This window comes from Triticum aestivum, chromosome 2B (genome assembly GCF_018294505.1).
Source record: "Triticum aestivum cultivar Chinese Spring chromosome 2B, IWGSC CS RefSeq v2.1, whole genome shotgun sequence".
Taxonomy (NCBI): domain Eukaryota; kingdom Viridiplantae; phylum Streptophyta; class Magnoliopsida; order Poales; family Poaceae; genus Triticum; species Triticum aestivum.
The window spans coordinates 167,374,626-167,397,058 of NC_057798.1; the positions used below are offsets into that span (position 1 = coordinate 167,374,626).

Below are 22,433 nucleotides of genomic sequence, written 5' to 3' on the forward strand. Positions count from 1 at the left end.
AAATGATAGGACTTTGCATGCTTCTAGTGAACATGTTGTAGACACACCTGAGAATCCCAATGATATTTCTATTTCTGATGATGAAACACAATCTGGTAATGAACATGAACCTAGTGATAGTGTTAATGATGATGTTCATGTTGATGCTCAACCTAGTAATAACAATGACGTAGAGATTGAACCCGCTATTGATCTTGATAACCCACAATCAAAGAATCAACATTATGATAAGAGAGACTTCGTTGCTAGAAAGCACAGTAAAGAAAGAGAACCATGGGTTCAGAAACCCATGCCTTTTCCTCCTAATCCATCCAAGAAAAAGGATGATGAGGATTTTGAGCGCTTTGCTGAAATGATTAGACCTATTTTTTGCGTATGCGCTTGACTGATATGCTTAAAATGAACCCCTATGGTAAGTATATGAAAGATATTGTTACAAATAAAAGAAAGATATCGGAAGCTGAAATTTCCACCATGCTTGCTAATTATACTTTTAAGGATGGAATACCAAAGAAAACTTGGAGATCCAGGAGTACCAACTATACCATGGACCATTAAAAGAAACTGTATTAAAACTGCTTTATGTGATCCTGGAGCCGCTGTTAGTGTTATGCCTCTCTCTTTATATCGTAGACTTGATTTGAATAAGTTGACACCTACTGAAATCTCTTTGCAAATGGCCGATAAATCAACTGCTATACCCATCGGTATTTGTGAGGATGTGCCTGTTGTGGTTGCAAACGTTACTGTTTTAACGAACTTTGTTATTCTTAATATTCCCGAGGACGACAGTATGTCGATCATCCTTGGTAGACCTTTTCTAAATACTGCAGGGGCTGTTATTGATTGCAACAAAGGCAATGCCAGTTTTCATGTCAATGGTAATGAGCATACAGTACACTTTCTGAAGAAACAACCTCTAGTTCATAGTATCAATTCTATTGGAAAATTTTCAACTATTACTATTGGAGGTTTTGAATTCCCTCTTCCTACTGTCAAAAAGAAATATGATATTCTTATTGTTGGGGACATGCATATCCCCGTTGAGGTAACATAGTGTTATTTGAAAATTCCCCGGTTTCATGTTACTCGAAAGAAGTTTGTTAACAAGACTTGATCAACCGTGTTAGTGGATTCCTTTTAATGAGCATGAGATGGATGAAGTTAGAAAGCACAACTTTCTATACCCTCATTTTACTTTCCGTTATTTAGAATAAATAAAGCAAAAATAGTATTTTCTGTCTGTTTTCTGAATTATCATTGGAATAAAAAATACCCCGAAAATAGAAGTTCTCCAAATGCCCTAAAAATTGAGTATGATTTTTTGTAGAATATTTGAGAATTTCTGGCACTTAGAACACACCAGGTGGACCCACCATTTGGTCACGAGGGTGGAGGGCGCGCCCTACCCTTTGGGCGCACCCCCTGCCTCGTGGGCCCCACGTGGATCCCCTCCACTTATTCCAGCACCCACACACTTCTTCTTCGTCTAGAAAAAATTATCTCGTAGCTCAAACTCGTGTTCTTGCTCGTTTTGCTGCCATCTTCGATCTCCTTGCTCAAAGCTCCATTCACAAAACTGCTTTGGGGGATTGTTCTTTAGTATGTGACTCCTCCAATGGTCCAATTAGTTTTTGTTCTAGTGCTTTATTTATTGTAAATTTTTGCTGCTGAGGTGGCCTTGTTCTTGAGCTTGCATGTTAAATTTATATGGTCCAAAGTAGTTTTAATGCATGATATAGCCTCTAGGCACTTGTGGGAGTAGTTGCTATTAATCTTGTTGAGTTTGGTTCACTTTTATTTTGAGTCACTAAAAATCTCAGAAATTTTTCAGAGGAAGAAAAATGTTTAGGAAAATTTACCAAGGTGGTTCTTCAAGGAAGCAAGAACCAAGGCTTGCGATACGTGAGCCGGGCCTTGAACCACGAAGAGAAGCTCCAGTGTGGCCCTGCGAATGGCCGCCAAATGTTTATGATCCAAGCTGGCTTCAAGGATGAATTTGATGAGTATGTGCGTAATGCTGATCTTGAGGACTTTGTAGCAGATAAGTGTCGCCAATACTATCACCTCACTGATTCCTTTGTGCGGAGGTTTAACTTTACATCTAAGCGCAACACTCACATTGTTATATTTGACCTCTATGGTAAATCTTATACCATGGACCTTGAAGATTTTAACACTGCTTGCAAAATCCCACAGTGGGGCAACTTTAGTGAACCTCACAAATCTGAATATAATAATTTTCTTGCTAGTATCACTGTGGGAGAAACTGGAGATATTACACAAGCTACCATAGGAAGCATTCATTTCCCTCCAATACATTACTTTGCTCTCTTTATAGGTAGATGCATTAACGATAAAGATGAGCTTTGTCACATGTGCGTCCCAGATCTTAGTGTCCTCAAGAGTGCGGTTTTAGGTGATAAACAATATAACTTGGGGGCCATTGTTGCACGGAGGTTACATCTTAATGGTAAAAGTGGGGATTTATTTGGTGGAATTTATGCAACTCGTTTAGCTGATTATCTTGGTGTACCTATAAATGGAAATGATATTGACTTGCCACCTGTTTTTCTAGATTATAATGCTATGGTTTGCCATCAGTTTCTTGAGAGGAACGAACAGTCCCTCCAGTACTGACTAATATTTGACAGATGGTGTGTTGTCCATATTACTGTCCCTGCTCCTACTTTCTTTAACTTTCAGGCAAACAGGAGATATTTTATAACCAGGGAGGAGGCAAATGAATATGAGAGGAGGACGGAGGTAGATCGCCTCCAGGCTGCAGCTCTCCAGGCAGTAGCTGATGCATCTCAGTACAAACCCCGACTATAACTTTGGATATCCGCCAGGCCAGCCGTGGTCATAGACCAACTTAGGCCAAAAGCCTAAGATTGGGGGAGTACGTATTTCTCACCAACATTACATTCATGTTCACTCTTCTAGTTGTCGGTGTTCATACTTTTTCATTGTACTATCCATGCTAGTTTATTTTCTTTTCTTGCTTTCTTCTTGTGTGTTTAAAAACCCTTAGAAAAACCAAAAAAATTAGTTGTAGCCTTAGCTAGTTTACTTTCCATGCTTGTAGTAGTAGTAATTAAAAGAAAAACCCAAAAAGATTTCCCGTTCTTCTTTTGCTTGTTGGGAGCTTTCCCGTGTAAATAGTTTTATTTTTCTTTGAATTTATTTCTTTTCTTTGGGGTCGAGAGGAGAAGACCACGATGAAAATGTCGAGTGGCTCTCATATGCATTATTGTTGATCTAACCAAGAGCCCGTATTACCTTTTCTTCTCCTTTGAATTAAATGCTTGCAGATTCCAGCTTAGTCCAATGCACGTGCACTATTATTATTATCCACACCGTTCGGTCGTGCAAGTGAAAGGCAATAATGACGATATATGATGAAATGATTGAGATGAGAAAAGCTGGTATGAACTCGACCTATCTTGTTTTTGTAAATATGATTAGTTCATCGTTCCTGATTCAGTCCATTATGAATGAAACATGTTTGCAATGACAATTGGAGACTATAGTTATTCATGCCATGCTTAATTAGCTAGGAGTTTATAATGGTTTACCTTGCGTGCCAACATGCTATTAAAATGGTTGTGATGTGGTATGATAGGGTGGTATCCTCCTTTGAATGATTCGAGTGGCTTGACTTGGCACATGTTCGCGCATGTAGTTGAAACAAAATCAACATAGCCTCCACGATATTTATGTTCATGGTGATTTATATCCTACTCATGCTTACACTCATTTTTGGTTAATCTTAATGCATGTTCATGACTGTTGTCGCTCTCTAGTTGGTCACTTCCAAGTCTCTTTCTAGCCTTCACTTGTACTAAGCGGGAATACTGCTTGTGCCTCCACTTCCATAAACCCCAAAGTTATTCCATATGAGTCCATCATACCTTCCTATATGCGGTATTTATCTGCCGTTCCAAGAAAATTTGTATGTGCCAAATTCTAAGCCATCAAATAAAATTCTGCTTTACTATGCTCGAATAGCTCATGTATCAACTAGGATTGTCTATATCTTCCATGCTAGGTGGGTTATTCTCACGATGAGTGGACTCCGCTCATCATTCACGAGAAAATGGTCGGTAACCGGGATGCCCAGTCCCATGCTCAAATCAAATCAAAATAATTGCAAACAAAACTCCCCCAGGATTGTTGTTAGTTAGACGGTTACCGTTGTTTCAGACCAGCCGTGGACTATGCTCGTTGGTGGTGGGGGAGTATAAACTTTACCATTCCGCTTGGGAACCGCCTATAATGTATGTAGCATGGAAGATATCGAGATCTCTTGGTTGTTATGTTGACAATGAAAGTATGCCGCTCAAAATATTATTTATCTCTGTTTCAAAACCCAAGATCTGGCACCTCTACAAATCCCTGCTTCCCTCTGCGAAGGGCCTATCTATTTAATTTTATGTTGAATCATCATCCTCTTATTAAAAAGCACCAGTTGGAGAGCACCGCTGTCATTTGTATGCATTGCTATTAATTTACATTGAGTATGACTGTGACTGGATCTCTTTTTCCATGAATTACAATGTCTAGTCGGTCCTCAATCTTCAGGGGTGCTCTGCATTTATGTTTTGCGGTCTAAGAAAGGTCTAGCGAGATACCATCTTGTTATATCATATTATGATTGTTTTGAGAAAGTGTTGTCATCCGAGATTTATTATTATTGCTTGCTAGTTGATTATGCCATTGATATGAGTAAATATGAGACCTAAATGTTATTGTGGATGTGGTTAGTTCATAATCTTTGCTGAAAAATTGAATGCTGGCTTTACATATTTGCAATAACAAGATCAAACGGAGTTTGTAAAAGTTTTTCTTTATCACTTTCAGTTTGTCAACTGAATTGCTTGAGGATAAGCAAAGGTTTAAGCTTGGGAGAGTTGATACGTCTCCAGCGTATCTACTTTTCCAAACACTTTTGCCCTTGTTTTGGACTCTAACTTGCATGATTTGAATGGAACTAACCCGTACGGACGCTATTTTCAGCAGAATTGCCATGGTGTTATTTTTGTGAAGAAATAAAATTTATCGGAATGAACTGAAACTTCACGGAGTTATGTTTTGGAATTAATAAAAAATATTGGCAAAAGAATCAACAGAGGGGGACTCACACCCTGTCCATGAGGGTGCAGGGCTCACCCACCCCTCTGGGGCTCGCCCCTGCCTCGTGGGTCCCCTGGACCTCCAACGACCTCAACTCCAACTCTGTATATTCACGTTCGGGGAGAAAAAAATCAAAGAGAAGGATTCATCGCGTTTTACGATACAGAGCCTCTGCCAAGCCCTAATCTTCCTTGGGAGGGCTGATCTGGAGTCCGTTCGGGGCTCCGGAGAGGGGAATCCATCGCCATCGTCATCATCAACCATCCTCATCCTCCATCACCAATTTCATGATGCTCACCTTCGTGCGTGAGTAATCCCATCGTAGGCTTGATGGACGGTGATGGGTTGGATGAGATTTAGCATGTAATCGAGTTAGTTTTGTTAGGGTTTGATGCCTAGTATCCATTATATTCTAAGATTGATGTTGCGATGACTTTGCCATGCTTAATGCTTGTCATTAGGGCCGGAATGCCATGATTTCAGATCTGAACCTATTATGTTTTCATGAATATATGTGAGTTCTTGATCCTATCTTGCAAGTTATAGTCACCTACTACGTGTTATGATCCAGCAAACCCTGGAGTGACAATAGTCGGGACACTTCCCGGTGATGATCGTAGTTTGAGGAGTTCATGTATTCACTAAGTGCTAATGCTTTGGTCCGGTACTCTATTAAAAGGAGGCCTTAATATCCCTTAGTTTCCAATAGGACCCCGCTGCCACGAGAGGGTAGGACAAAAGATGTCATGCAAGTTCTTTTCCATAAGCACGTATGACTATATTCGGAATACATGCCTACATTACATTGATGAACTGGAGCTAGTTCTGTGTCGCCCTATGTTATAACTGTTGCATGATGAATTACATCCGACATAATTATCCATCATTGATCCATTGCCTACGAGCTCGTTTGATATTGATCATTGCTTAGTTACTTCTCTGTTGCCACGTTATGATTGCTAAAAAACTGCTACTGTTACTTTTGCCACTATTACCGTTACTTCCATACTACTTTGCTACTAAATACTTTGCTGCAGATATTATGTCTTTCAGGTGTGGTTGAATTGACAACTCAGTTGCTAATACTTGAGAATATTCTTTGCCTCCCCTTGTATCGAATCAATAATTTGGGTTAATACTCTACCCTCGAAAAGTGTTGCAATCCCCTATACTTGTGGGTTATCATGTCAAGGTGTACAAGGTGACCCTGGAGGACGGCAGCCTGGTGGTTGTGAATCGGCTGCGGGAGAAGATCACCAAGGGGCAGAAGTATTTGAGGCCGAGGTGGCGACGCTTGGCAAGGTCCGGCATCCCAACCTGCTCTCGCTCAGAGCCTACTGAGGGACTCCTGGATTAGGGGGTCCTCGGACAACCGGACTATATACTTTGGCCGGACTGTTGGACTATGAAGATACAAGATTGAAGACTTCGTCCCGTGTCCGGATGGGACTCTCCTTTGCGTGGAAGGCAAGCTTGGCAATTCGGATATGTAGATCTCCTTCTCTGTAACCGTCTCTGTGTAACCCTAGCCCCCTCCGGTGTCTATATAAACCAGAGGGGTTAGTCCGTAGGACAAGAACAATCATAATCATAGGCTAGGGTTTAACCTCTACGATCTCATGGTAGATCAACTCTTGTAATACTCATATCATCAAGATCAATCAAGCAGGAAGTAGGGTATTACCTCCATCGAGAGGGCCCGAACCTGGGTAAACATCGTGTCCCCCGCCTCCTGTTACCATTAGCCTTAGATGCACAGTTCGGGACCCCGTACCCAAGATCCGCTGGTTTTGACACCGACATTGGTGCTTTCATTGAGAGTTCCACTGTGTCATCACAGTAAGGCTTGATGGCTCCTTCAATCATCTTCAACGATGCGGTCCAGGGTGAGGTTTTTCTCCCCAGACAGATCTTCGTATTCGGCGGCTTCATACTGCGGGCCAACTCGCCTGGCCATCTAGAGCAGATCGACTGCTATGCCCCTAGCCATCAGGTCAGGTTTGGAAGCTTGAACTATACTGCGGACATCCATAGAGATTTTATCTTCAACGGATTCAAGCCCATGCCGGCTGCGCCGGACAGTCACGACGAGCATGACTTAGATCTGCCATCGGACAATATTCTGGAGATCACACCTGCGGCTGCCCCAACCCTCGATCCGGAGCAGATCGTGCCATCCGAGGACGGGTGGATGGACCCGTCCATGGAGGCCGCACACTCAGCGACAATAGAGCTGAACACCGGCTTCATCTCCTATAAGGCTGGTGTCATCGGACCCTCGGACTCGTCTCCGGCCACAGGCTCCGAACCGCGTGCATCCGTGCCTATCGAATCTGATTGGGCACCGGTCATGGAGTTTACCTCCGCGGATATCTTTCAACAGTCTCCCTTGAGCGACGTGCTAAATTCATTAAAGTCTCTCTCTTTGTGAGGAGACTCTCGGCCGACTATGTCCGGCTTGAGTGGGAAGCGGACGACAAAGAAATTCATTCCCCACCCACCACCCACTTGATAGCCACTATCAATGACTTAACGGACACGCTTGACTTCGACTCCGAAGACATCGACGGTATGGATGACTATGCAGGAGAAGAACAGGAACCACCGCCTAAAGGGCACTGGACAGCCACCGCATCATATGACATATACATGGTGGATACACCCAAGGAAAATGACGGCGAAGATGCAACAAAGGATAATCCCCTCGAGAAGCCACCAAAGCGATGACGTAGGCGCCGCTCTAAATCCTGCCACAGTAAAAACAGTGATAATAGCGCAAGAAAGAATAATACCCCGGTAGACTCCAAAGGAAACGACGACCCCATGGACCCAGCGATGGAGCAGGATGAGCCAGGGGATGGTGAACATAGTCCGGAGCCGACGTCCGATGACGCCGATCCCGAGGGTAAAATTCATCAACCTGTCTCCGGAGAGTAGAACAGTCCAGACGATGATGCACTCATCATCCCGGAAAAACACTTGGAACAAGAGAACCTCCATAGAAGGCTTATTGCCACCACGAGGAGCTTGAAGAAGCAGAAGCAAATGCTTAAGGCCGCGCAGGATACGCTCAGCCGCAGATGGAACAAAGTGCTTGACACTGAAGAAAAAGACGGTGGCGATCGCCACACAAAGAGCTATCCAAAGTGCAAGGTGCTGCCCGAATTTGACGACGAGGCTATAGAGCCCATTCAGCCGAAAAATAAAACGGCCGATCAGCCGGACCGACCACCCCGTGGCCGCGACAGGGCGGCTAATGATGTTGCACACAAATCAGCACACGATTTACGTGAGCTCCTGGACAAAAAATCCGGTATGGCCAGGTCCATCTGTGGATCTAGGAAGCGTGCTCCGGCACAGGATCACAACCACCAAAACGATCATATTGATCGAATACCATTTCGGAATAAACACCGAACACAACAACCGTCGACAACATGCCATGACACATCCAAATACTGGGGTGCCGTGCACCCCCTATGCTTCACCGATAAGGTGCTGGATCATGAATTTCCAGAGGGATTCAAAACCGTGAGCATAGAGGCATACGATGGAACGACGGACCCTAGGGTCTGGATAGAGGACTTTATCCTTCACATCCACATGGCCCGTGGAGATGATCTCCACGCCATTAAATACCTGCCCCTCAAGTTGAAAGGACCAGCTCGGCATTGGTTGAAAAGCCTCCCCGAAAATTCAATTGGAAGTTGGGAGGAACTTGAGGACGCTTTCAGGGCCAATTTCCAAGGGACCTATGTCCGACCTCCGGATGTGGACGATTTAAGTCACATAATCCAACAACCTGGAGAGTCAGCCCGTAAGCTTTGGAACATGTTTCTCACTAAGAAGAACCAAATCATCGACTGACCGGATGCCGAAGCCTTAGTGGCTTTCAAGCACAATATCCGAGACGAATGGCTAGTCAGACACCTCGGCCAAGAAAAGCCGAGGACAATTGCAACCCTAACAAGCCTTATGACCCGCTTTTGCACGAGCAAGGACAGTTGGTTGGCCCGTAGCGGCACCAGCGACCCAGGCACATCCGAAGTCAGGGATGGCAATAGGAAGCCGTCACGCAATAAAAACCAGCGTTGAAACAATGAAGACAACCCAGATAACACGGCGGTCAACGCCGGATTCAGGGGCTCTCGACCTGATCAACGGACAAAATCCATTTAAAGGCAGCAGAGATGGACCGTCCAGCCTAAATAAGATTCTAGACAAATTATGTCAGATTCATGGCACCCCCGAAAAAGCTGCAAATCACACACACAGAGAGTGCTGGGTTTTCAAGCAGGCCGGCAAGCTAAACGCTGAACACAAAGGGAGGGAGACGCCAAGTGAAGACGAGGATGAGCCTCGCCAGCCAAACACTGGGGGACAGAAAAAATTCCCACTAGAAGTCAAAACAGCGAATATGATTTACGCAACTCACATACCAAAGAGAAGGCGCAAACGCGCACTCCGAGACGTATACGCTGTAGAGCCCGTCGCCCCCCAAGTTCAATCCTTGGTCGGCCTGCCCGATCACCTTTGATCGCAGGGATCATCCGACTGCACTACAAAAAAATACACTTCCGTGATGATACGTGTTTGTCACAGTAGGTCGCGTTTTTTGTCATGCATGTACATCCATGATGATTTTATGACAGAATCAAGATAGTCATACATGTGCTGTCATAGAAGTGTTCCATGACATTACCAGAATTATCATCACGGAAGTGTCCGCTTCCATGACGATAAATCGCGCGTCACAGAAGTGCTTTCGTCAAGGGTGACCGACACGCAACATCCACCGTAACGGAACACCGTTAAGCTATCGGGTCGGATTTTGGATCCGATAACCCGTTAACAGCCACGACCAATGCTGATTTTCCACGTGTAAAATTCTCATTGGCTGACGGATCCAAGCGTCAGCTCCGCGTTGGCACATGTGTCACTCATCCAACGGTCGAGATGGGCCTATGATATGTTGACACGTGGACCGACCCAAAAGTGGCCCACAAAGTTTAAATGGGCTGGCCCAACCGAAGGCCCATAAGATTTAGCAGACCATAATGGGCCGGCCCAGCTAAAGGCCCACAAAATTTAGCGTACCATAATGGGCCGGCCCAGCTAAAGGCCCACGCAATTTTGTAGACCGTAATGGGCCGGCCCAGCTAAAGGCCCAACATTCTCTGTCCAATCGGCCCTTCGATGGCCTGTCCTAAACTTGTCATCAACACGGCCCATGGTCACTTCTCGCCCGTTAACAGTCCGCTAAGTAATTGGGCCGAATTACGGCCCGGTGTATTTCCGGCCTGATAAAGGTCCGGCTTCATTTGGTCCCATTTACAGGCCATCCAAACTTTCGACCCATAAACGACCATGAAGGATTTGGGTCATATTCGGCCATGTCCGACATTCAGCCTGTTAGAGGCCCACTATAGATTTGGGCCACTTTCGGCATGTTGTCATTTTCGGCCTGTTAACGCCGGACGTAAACCATGAGCCATATGTGGCCCAACGTCATATCGGTCCCATTAACGGCCCATATAAAAATGACAATAATCTAGCCCGACCGAAGTTCCGGCCTATTAAAGGCCCGTGTATTAGGTCGGCACATTTACGGCCCGTCAAAGATCCGCATCGTAAATGGGCCACCATTTCGGCCTGCTAAGTTCAGTGGGTTATTTGGCACAATCAGGGCCCAATCTCACTTTTGGTCTATTAAAGGCCCATGTTTTTTATGGGCTCGAGATATTTACACCTATAAATGGCCTATTTTTACTGAGGGCCCAAATTATGTTTAGGCCTGTTAAAGGCCCACTATGGGCACAGGCCTACCAGAAAAATATGAAAGCTTATGTTGATTTAGGCCCAGATATTTTTAGTGGGCTACATGCCAATTTCGGCCCATAATCGTTTTTAGCCCGATTGGAATGGGCCTGATGAATGTTGGCATGTTGGGCTCCTACGAAGCTTTCGGCCGAATACATTACTAAGATAAATCTACACTATACAAAAATAGCGTCGTAATTACTGCAGCCTGTGGCAGCATCATAAATGTTGTATGACAACAAAATAAATTCCAACCATACAACAAAAGGCCTATTGGCATAAAGTTTACAGCCCTTCCAGATGAAAGCACCATCAGATGTATATAAGCACACATCATTTGACCTAAGTGCTAATGTTTCAGGCTGTAGAATCTGATGGAGCAGCACGATCTCCACCTTTTTTCCGCCATTGCTCTTGAACAACGAAGCGAATGTCTGATAGTCTGGTTTCAAAACCATTCATATCTTGACGACATTTCTCAACCACTATTCTTGTTTCTGAAACAACTTCCATTAGGGATTGGACTTGTGTCTGGAGCACAGATATATCACTCTGCCTAGCAGGAAGATTTTGTTCAATATGCGATTTGGACGAGGTTACCTTGACAACCAAGCCAGAATTACGCAGGAAGGTGCTTTTTGCACTGTTAGTGGAGAGATACTGACGCACTGCAGCAAGAGGTGACATTGTGCCTGTAGTAACCTCATCACCTTCAGATGGTTGTGGCTGTTCAATCATTTGTTCCATAGCTTCCTGAAAGTTTGAACTTGTAGATTAGTGTACCAGATAAGTTACTAATGAGAAAAAAAACAAACAAAGTAGGTTAAATGTTTATACATAACTTATTTTGGTGAACTAATGTAATACATTAGCATGTATTGTAGTGTCAACTACATAATAAAATCACTTTTGGAACATATGACCATGTAGCATGCCTAATGTATTGTCTATTTTCTCACATTCGTTGACATCTAAGGATAAAGAGACATGGTTTAAAGTAGGATGAACATAGTATGCCATCATTCATATCATGGGCAAACAGATATAAAACAAACAGGCTATTTTATCATTACGTGCGCACGTGAACATAACAACTAGATTACAGTTCAAGACCAAAAGAATATCCTTCATCTCTTTTAAACCATGTAAGGTGAAATGATACGTTAAGACAACTGTGTATAAAAGTGAACAGAGTAACTGACATTGGCTGCAAACCAAGTAGTTAAATGAACACATCACAGTACCAATCAGTTCAAGGCAGGAGGAGTAAGGACTTACAACAACAGCTTGAACTGGTGTGCTCATGCCCTTCATCTTGATGGTGTGGCAATCCTTGAAGATTTGCACTGCATTCGGTTCAGGTTCTTTTTGGTCCGCACAGGCTTTCCTCTGTATTTGGAACAAGTCAATATAGATACGATAATATGGCACAAAAAAGAAGAAGGAAGTAGCAGGTATTTATAAGAGCCTCGTAGTGTGCAATATAGCTACGAGATCCTGTTGTCTATTGGAATTTCACTTTAGAATGGTTGGTTTTGTTCTTCAAACAGTTAGCCTAGAAGAAGATACACTTGTAAGGCAAATACATAAATACAAGTTCAATATGTGGTCTGATCAAATACATATAGCCTACCTAATACTTTGGATCAGACCAGTGTTTAACGAGGGCTGTCCAATCTTCATCTGTAATATATTCCACTAGAGATGTTTGGGCGATTTCATTGTTAGCCTTGCCTTCAAAGTGAGATTTTCTAAGGTGGTACCAATACTGTCGCAGAGCAGACTGAAAAACATGAGTGCATGCTTGTTTAGTTGCATCATCTTTCGGATCCAACTTGAACCTCATCTGTTGAAAAAAGAATGTGAGTCTTATTAGGAGGAAGCTAGAAAGTATGGGACAGAGCAAGACAATATTACTAATTGCGATGGATAACATTACTTACGGATAAATGGTCAAGGAAGGTGTTAAACTGGGTATTGTCTTTCTCATTCCTGTACTGGATCCACGTTGGGAGGATACGTGCATGACACCTAACGGCAAAGGCTGCCTCTGATACTAACTTGGCTGACTCTGTAGCATCATGTGGCCTTTTTTAAACCTGCCTCAAAATGAATCTCCATTCTTCCTCCTTTAGATTTTGTTAATCTGCCAAAGCATTATCCCTGATGTCTGTTTCCGCTTGCACCGTGGTGCTAGTTCAACAACGAATATGGAAAGTGTTAGTGTACATCAAACTGTGAGAGTACATATAAAAGAGCATGCAACTGCAACTTGACTCGGTCAGGTACCGTCTTAGTGTTGATGCTCACGAGGTTCATCTGATCTTGCCAAGTCCTGTTGTGTTAGCAGTGCTTCAGAAGTAGTGTTAGGTGTGAAGGCAGATTGGGAACTGGCCAGTTCTGGAGCAAACGAATGAGTAACTGGTTGAGATGCTGGTACAGTTGAAGCGGATGCTGCAGCTGGTGGAGCAGGTGATACTGTGTTTGTAGATTTATCCGGTGGACATGGACCTTCTACTGCACTATAAGTACTAGAAGAATCTCGACGGCAGAACCTTTTCCGTTTCACCCGACAAGTAACATCACTCCCTACTATGTTATTTTCCTTGCTCTTTTTTGACTTTGCCATGTCAAGCTGTACCCACAACACAAAAGAATAAAATTACTCTTCAGAACTCATTGATGCATGATACAGACAAGCAATACTTTGATGTAAGACAACCGTATGAGGATGGAATATATAAGAAAAACAGGACGGCATGACATATTCACAGCTACGATGTGCAAACTAAGTAGAAGGATTTTCAAGAAAATAGAAGTAATGCAAGCTAGACACCATATGAAAGATGCAACCAATATTACTCTGCCAAGTTAAAAGTGTCTTGTCATAAGTGGCAATTCGAAAAATTAGAAGCAGTACAATGTAGAAATCAATGCAAGATGCAACCACTATCAAACTGCCATGTTAAAAGCGTCCAATCATGAGTGACTGATGCGGGATACATAACAACAGTACTTTGATGTAAGAACATGTATGATAGATAGATGCAATGTATTCTAGACACAGAAAGCCATGTCATATGCACATGTATAACATATAAACTCAGCAGGTGCAATTTAATCAAAATAGAAGAAATACAGGCTAGACAACATATGCAACATGAAACCAATTATCACACTGTCAACTTAGGGCAAGCACCTGCGATGGTGGAGTACGGGAGATGAACTCATCATGTAGACTTGGGACTTCAACTTCATTAGCAGTAGCAGTGGAAAATCTAGAGAGTCTCTATTTGCGTCGGTGCGGAGGACCACCAACATCCTCTAACTTACTCTTTTCCTTCCTGTTTTCTGATATTGCCTTATGAAGTCAAAACCACAAGAAGATGAATAAAATTAGCTCTGCATAACTGGTTGATGCATGATACAGACGAACACTACTTTGATGTAAGGCAAGCGCAAGATAGGAGGATGGAATATATACAAAAAAAGATAGCGTTTCATATTCACACGTACGATAGGATGATGGAATATGTATGAAAAAATAGTAAGCGGAAGGCATTTCAACAAAATTAGAAGAAATGAAAGCTAGGCACCATATGAACATGCAACCAATATCACTCTATCAGGTAAAAAGTGTCTCGTCGTAAGTGCCATTTCAAGAAATTAGAAGCAGTACAAGCTAGAAGACAATGCAAGATGCAACCTACATCACAGTCCCAAGTTAAATGTGTCTTATGGGTAAGTGATCGTTGCAGGTATAAGTTGTAAGCTACGCAGATGCAATTCAACATAATTAGAAGCAATACAAACTGGACATCATACGGAAAACGCAACCACGTATAATAGTTCCAAGTAAGAGCAAGCACCTGTGATGGTGGAGTAGGGGAGATGTGCTCATCATGTACACGTATGTTCTAGAAACAGGAACACGTGTCATATTCACAGGCATTATGTGTAAAGTAAGCATATGCAATTCGAGTTAGAAGCAATACAAGCTAGACATCATATGCAACATGCAACCACATATAATAGTGTCAAGTTAGAGCAAGCACCTGTGATGGTGGAGTAGGGGAGATGTGCTCATCATCTACACAGCTACGTTGACTGTCCAGCCTTGTGTTGTCTTGCGAATCTTGTTGGGAGGATGGCGGAGTAGAATCTGTAGAGACCCCCTGTTTGAGTTGCTCTAAAGGACCACCATCATCCACTACCGGACTAATTTCCTTCAGCTGTAATGATTTTGCATTGTGAAGTCAAACCGATAAGAAAAACAAATAAAATTCGCTCTTCTAAACTCATTCATGCATGATACTGACGGACACTACTCGGATGAAAGGCAAACACATGATGCGAGGATGGAATATGTATGAAAAACAGGATGGTGTGACATATTCACACCTATGATGTGGTAACTAAGCAGAAGGCATTTCAACAAATTAGAAGCACTACAAGCTAGACACCATATGAAAGATGCAACCAATATCACTCTGCCAAGTTCAAACTGTATGGCGTTTCAACAAATTAGAAGCAGTACATGCTAGAAATCATATGCAAGACACAACCAATATCACAGTGGCGACTTAAAGGTGCCTTATCATAAGTGACTGATGCGGGATATGCAAGAATAGTAGTCTGATGTAGAAACAGGAACACATGTCATATTCACAGGCATTATGTGTAAAGTAAGCAGATGCAATTCAACAAAGTTAGAAGCAATACAAGCTAGACATCATTCGCAACATGCAACCACATATAATAGTGCCAAGTTAGAGCAAGCACCTGTGATGGTGGAGTAGGGGAGATGTGCTCATCATCTACACAACTACGTTGACTGTCTAGCCTTGCATTGTCTTGTGAATCTTGTTGGGAGGATGGCGGAGTAGAATCTATAGAGAACCTCCATTTCAGTTGCTCGGAAGGATCACCATCATCCAAAGCCTTGCCAATTTCCTTCAGCTTTATTGATTTTGCATTGTGAGGTCATACCGACAAGAAAAAGGAATATCATTCGCTCTTCAGAACTCATTCATACATGATACTGACGAACACTACTCTGATGAAAGGCAAAGTCATGATACGAGGATGGAATATGTACGAAAAAAATGGACAGCTTGACATATTCACACCTATGATGTGGTAACTAAGCAGAAGGCACTTCAACAAATTAGAAACACTGCAAGATACCATATGGAAGGTGCAATCAATATCACTCTGCCAAGTTAAAACTGTCTCGTCATAGGTGGCGTTCATCAAACTAGAAGCAATACATGCTAGAAATCATATTCAAGACGCAAACCAATATCACACTGCCAACTTAAAGGTGTCCCATCATAAGTGACTGATGCAGGATACACAAGAAGAGTAGTTTCATGTAAGAACATGGTGTGGTAGACAGATATAGTATGTACCAAAAATAGGAAAGCGTGTCATATTCACATGTATCATGTGTAAGCTAAGCAGATGAAGTTTACACTAATTAGGAGCAATACGAGCTAGACACCATATGCAACATGCAACCAGATATCACACTGCCAAGTTAGAGCAAGCACCTTGGATGGTGGAGTAGGGGAGCGGAGACTTGGACCTTGTAATGCACTATCAGTACAAGGAGAATCGGTACAGATGCTCCGTTTACGTTGCTGCAGAGGACCACCATCATCGCCTTCCTTACTATTTTCGTTCCTCTTTCTTGATTTTGCCTTGTTAAGTCAAACCCACAAGAAAAAGGAATAAAATTTCCTCTTCAGAACTCATTGATGCATGATACTGACGAACACTACTTTCATGTAAGGCAGCTGCATGATAGGAGGATGGAATATGTATGAAAAACAGGACGGCGTGACATATGGACATGTATGATGTATAAAGTGTAACCTAAGCACAAGGTGCTTGAACTTGTTAGAATCGATGCAAGCTAGAAACCATATGAAAGATGAAACCAATATCACTCTGCAAAATTAAAAGGGTGCCCTAACAAATGTATTTGACCAAATTAGAAGCAATACATGGCAACATGCTAGAAATAATATGCAATATGCAACGAATAAAGGTGGCTCATCGTAAGTGATTGATGCAGGATACAGAAGAGAGGTAGTTTCATGTAAGAACATGGTTAACACATAGATGTAGTGTGTACCAAAAATAGGAAGGCATGTCATATTCACAGGTATAGTGTGTAAACTAAGCAGATGAAATTTACCCTAATTGGAAGCATTACAAGCTAGACACCGTATGCAACATGCAACCACATATCACACTGCGAAGTTAGAGCAAGCACCTGTGATGGTGGTGTAGGGGAAGTGCGGTCTTCAGGTACAGAGCTACGTTCAATATCTTCATTTAGGCTTGCTGTTTCTTGAGAATCATGTGGAGAGGATGAAATTGCATTCTTTATAAGAGTATTGCAACTCATATTAACCCACGCGCGTGACTGTCTCATCATAAGCGATAGACGCAGGATACACAAGAACAGTAGTTTGATGTAAGAACATGGTGTGATAAGCAGATGTAGTATGTACCAAAAACAGGAAGGCGTGTCATATTCACATGTATAATGTGTAAGCTAAGGAGATGCAATTTAACAAATTAGGAGCATTGATGAGGGATACACAAGAAAAGTAGTTTGATGTAAGAACATGGTTAATAGAAAGACGTAGTATGTACCAAAAACAGGAAGGCATGTCATATTCACAGGTATAATGTGTTAACTAAGTAGATGCAATTTAGCCTAATTAGAAGCATTACAAGGTAGACACCCTATGCAACATGCAACCACATATCACACTGCCAAGTAAGAGCAAGCACCTGTGATGGTGGTGTGGGGGAATTGCGGTGATCAACTAGAGAGCTATGTTGACTATCTTCATTTGGCCTTGCTGTTTCTTGAGAATCATGTGGGGAGGATGACACTGCACTCTTTAAACGAGTAGGGCGTCTCACAGTAACCCACTGGGGTGACTATCTCATCTTAAGTGATTGACGAGGGATACAAAAGAGCATTAGTTTGATGTACAAACATGGTTAATAGACATATGTAGTATGTATCAAAAACAGGAAGGCATGTCATTATCAAAGGTATAATGTGTAAAGTAAGTAGATGCAATTTAACCAAATTGGAAGCAATACAAGCTAGACACCATATGCAACATGCAACCACATTTGACAGCGCGAAGTTAAAGCAAGCACCTGGGATGGTTGTGTGTGGCAATTGAGATCATCAACTGCAGAGCTACGTTTACTGTCTCCAACTGTTGACACTGCACCCATTAGAGCGCTGAAACGCTTAGTGCTTATCTTCGAATTACACTGGAGTGACTTTTGTCTTTTCTTTTCTGCATTCATCAACACTACATCAGAGTCTGAAATACCCATGCATAAAAAACAATAGTTTGAGTATGGGTGAAGTGTGTGCACAATTAGTACAGTGTGAAGGTAGCAGATAGCAGGTCGGTGAGAAATAAATGACAGGAGACATATGATAGCTCTACAACATGCATGGCACACTAAATTACTACATGATTCTATGAAAATAACAGTCGACTGAAAGCAAATAGTTCAGTCCATTTTTCTGCACCGTCCGATGTACAAAGAACGGGCAGATCGCCTTCATCTACCTCCAGCCAATCAGTGTTGACGATCTTCCTCGAAACGCCAGCGACCACCAACCCAGTATTCCTCCCCTGCCTGCGCCCTCCCCTCGACCTCACCGCACCGCCGTGCTTGGCACCGCCCCCCGGCCATCCATTCAAGCCCCACCGACCTCCAGATCGGGCGCAAGCAGCTCCTGCGCCCCACACCCCTATGATAGACATTGATGCGCCGCTTCCCTGGGGAACAGGCGGACTAGGTGCTCCGCGCGCCTAAGCGGGTGCTGCTTCTTTTAATTGCGGTTCGACTGACCCCTAATTGAAATCCAGGCGGGCTACTGACCTCTAGCAAAGGTGAAATTGTAAAAGGGAGGAAACCTTGTGCATTTAGTATCACGAAGAAGCGCTCAACTAGTTTCTTTCGTGGGATGAATACGGTGTGAGCGGAGACGTAAGATTTGCATGGATAAGGGAAGAGGAGTACCTCTTTCTGCTGGCAGTGCTGTGTCATCCTTCTATTTTTCCGACGATCTTCTTGTTGTTCGCCGGAAACCAGAAGTTATGGAGGATGGTGCAGCCTTGGACGAACCCATGACCAAGTTGTTGAGTGTGGTGCGGTGGCCGTCTGTCGGCGGCGGGGAAGCAGATCCGAGGCGGCGAATGATGGCGTAGCGGGAACAGCTCTAGTGCGGTGGATGGTTGCGACAGTGGAGCCACAATAGTGAGGCGCAGGACGGCGTGGTCGGAGTGGTTCTGGTACGACGCACGTCGGCATCGGCTTCGTGGAGGTAGCTCTGCCTCGGCTTCAGCTGCTAAGTCCTTGAGGGCATTGCGTTTGTGGTTGCGTTGGACGACGACGTCGGGGTACCAGCTCCGGCGTGATGGAGGAGGCCAGCGGTGGATTGGCGCTATGGGGTGGAGGACGGAGGAGGCTGGGGTTTCGCGGCTGGTGGAGAGGGCGTTTTCGCGCCCACAGAGTATGAATGGGGAAACGGAGGGAGGCGGGGAACTAAGGGGGAACAATGTTTCGGTTTGACACGCGCTTGTTTGAAATTTGGGGAAAGTTACAAACTTTGCCCCGATCTAAAATTTCGGACATATTGCGGGTTGGGGGTAGGAAAGTCATGTCAGGTGTCCCAAATGTGGGCGGGATAGATTTCGGCCGAGTGCATGGGTGTTTAGGCGCCCACGGCGTATGAATGCTTCTCAGAGGCAGTTGAGACTGGCGTCTTGGTGAAGTTACAAACCTACCCCGGTTTAGACCTTTGGACATCAGGCGATAGGCTACACGGGCCAGAGTCAGGACAACAATTTCCTACCACCAAACATTAGTCTCGCGCGGTTTTGAGTGACCAGAGGCCTATTTGGCGCTTCATTCAATATTGGGAGCAGAAGCATTAACGTTTTTGGTTCTCTTGAATTGAACTTTCAGGACTTGTAAAACTTCACAAATCTTTACTCTTGAAAATCCTAAAGCTACGATTATGTTGGAATGGAGGGGGTACATTTGAATATACATTGTACACGAGTATATATTAAAAAATATGCAACTTACCTCAGTTCATGCATGGTTCTAGATATAATCTCCTTGGTTGCAAAAAAATTAGATATGCGTATGAATATATATATAGCATGTTCAAACTCACAACAAAGATTGATGCCCCCTTTTACATCTGATTTACAAATGCCATTATCTCGGGTTCAAATAGATGAATGCACTTCCTATGAATTCGAATCTTCGAAACCCCCTTTATGTTGAATTCGACATGTATTCTATTTCGTAGCTAGCAATTTGGAATGTATCCATGCAAGTGACAAATGTATAAAGTGCTTCACACTAACAACATGGAGTGCATTAATTAATGTTTATATATGAATTGCAAAAGCATCCATTGCCTGTATTTCAAACCGCTCTCACTCTATGGATCGATAATATGAAATAAACACATGCACATGCTAGAATCCAATAGAGTATGGGTGTCTGATAGACCGATTTTCATCCATACGCAATTTGCAAAATTCATGATCTCATCCAAAAATAATAATGCCATTTATATTTTAATTTAATGCGTAGTACTGCCTTTTACATGTAGATGCACTATGCCTCGCCCCGTTCTCACAAACGCGTTATATATCTCTCTATCTAACGCATAAGTGCACACACTTTATATGCATCGGCATTTCTCTTTCACACATGCTCACAATCTCCCTCAGGGTGTCGGGGTGTCTCACGCACATGCTCTCTCTGTTTCTCTCTCTCTTTCTGACTACTATGTACCACTCTTTTCACTAATCTCAGTTGGAAAACACTATTTCTCTCACATGCATATATACACATGCACAGTCTCTACTAGCCCTCTATACGCACATATATGTGCCTACGTGTCTCCCGCACGCACATTATCTTTAGGCCTCTCTCGCACACATTGCCCCCCTGACACACCTCTCTCTTAGTAGTTGGCAGATATGATTTCATCATATCATTCGGTAGGATATCCCTCGTTGTTAGGCTAGATGGTAATACGAGGCAAAGTTTTACCCTAGTTCGGATCGGACCCTTGCAGTTGAAGAAAGAGCCTACTCCTGATACTGTATATTAGTGATAGGGGTGTGTACAAAGTACATGTGAATACCAGGCATTGTGCGTGTGTGTATACTATCGACGAACTAGCCCCCAAGCTTGTATAACATACTAAGGGCCTAGGGTTACAAATCGTATATAGTCGGCTTATCACCAGTGGGGATAGAGTCCTCCACGACTCTGGTAGCTAGCTTCGTGTTGTACGCCGCGTCCTCCACATGGGTCCTCGTATAACACGTCTCGGTCCAACCTATATGTGGCGCAGGATGGAAACGACCCATGAGTCTTCATGTTGACCCACCACAACTAGAAATGATGTGCCCACCACACCACACACGCAATCGGCCACTAAGAAAATAAGCATATACAATAGTACAACGGTATCTAGCTCACGATACGTCTCCATATTTTGTTGATGACACTGACGGACTTTGCATTTGATGCGTGCTCCGTATTTTGTTGACGACACTTACGGTCATTGTATTTGAAGCGAAAGCACGATATGGTCACTGGACTTCAGAATAAGCTCATCATGGTCACCACATACATTTTGTCGTGCTAACCAACATGTGGTTGGATGGTTAGAGGACAGTGGTTTCTCGAGCCCACCAAGGTTAAAGTCCCGGTGCTTGCATTTATCTTGTGTTAATTTCAGTATTTTCCGGCGATGTACGTTCAGTGGGAGGAGACGTTCCACTCGACTACGAGGCACCTATGGTGACTTCGTAAAATCTCAAGATCATATATGTTGGCCCACTCTCTCGAATGTGCTCATAGGGGTAGGGTTTGCGTGTGTGCACTTATAGCGGTGAGTGTTTGCGCGTATATATGAGCCCTTGCGTCTGTACCGTGTTAAACAAATACATGTCATGATTATACGGTCACTGGCTCATCCGTACAACGGCGTATTTTGTTGATGACACAATCAATTGACCAGTCAAACGTTCCACGAGGCGCAACTAGTGTTGCACCATCGGGGCGTGTAACCGTGGGGCCCACCTGTCAGCCCGTATATGAAAGAAAGAAATGGTAGTTTGAGTCTGTACTGTGTTAATAAAATAGGAGTACATTTTAGGGAGATCATACGGTCACTAGCTCACCATACAGCTCCGTAATTTGTTGATAACACGATCAATTGACCAGTCAAACGGTCCACATTCAGCAGCGCACATTACCATAGGGCCCACCCGTCAGCGCATATATGAAGGACAGAAATGGTAATAAATTAGTGGTTGGTGGGTATCCGAAGTCATGAGACCTCTGGTTGGTAGTCACCGGCGGTTGGGGGGCGTTCATTGGGCGGTGGG

At 43.5% G+C, this 22,433-nt stretch overlaps 1 pseudogene; it reads left to right on the forward strand.

The window, feature by feature from the left end:
- The window catches only part of LOC123039142 (probably inactive leucine-rich repeat receptor-like protein kinase IMK2), a 112,672-nt pseudogene that overhangs the window by 16,407 nt on the left and 73,832 nt on the right, over positions 1 to 22,433 (forward strand).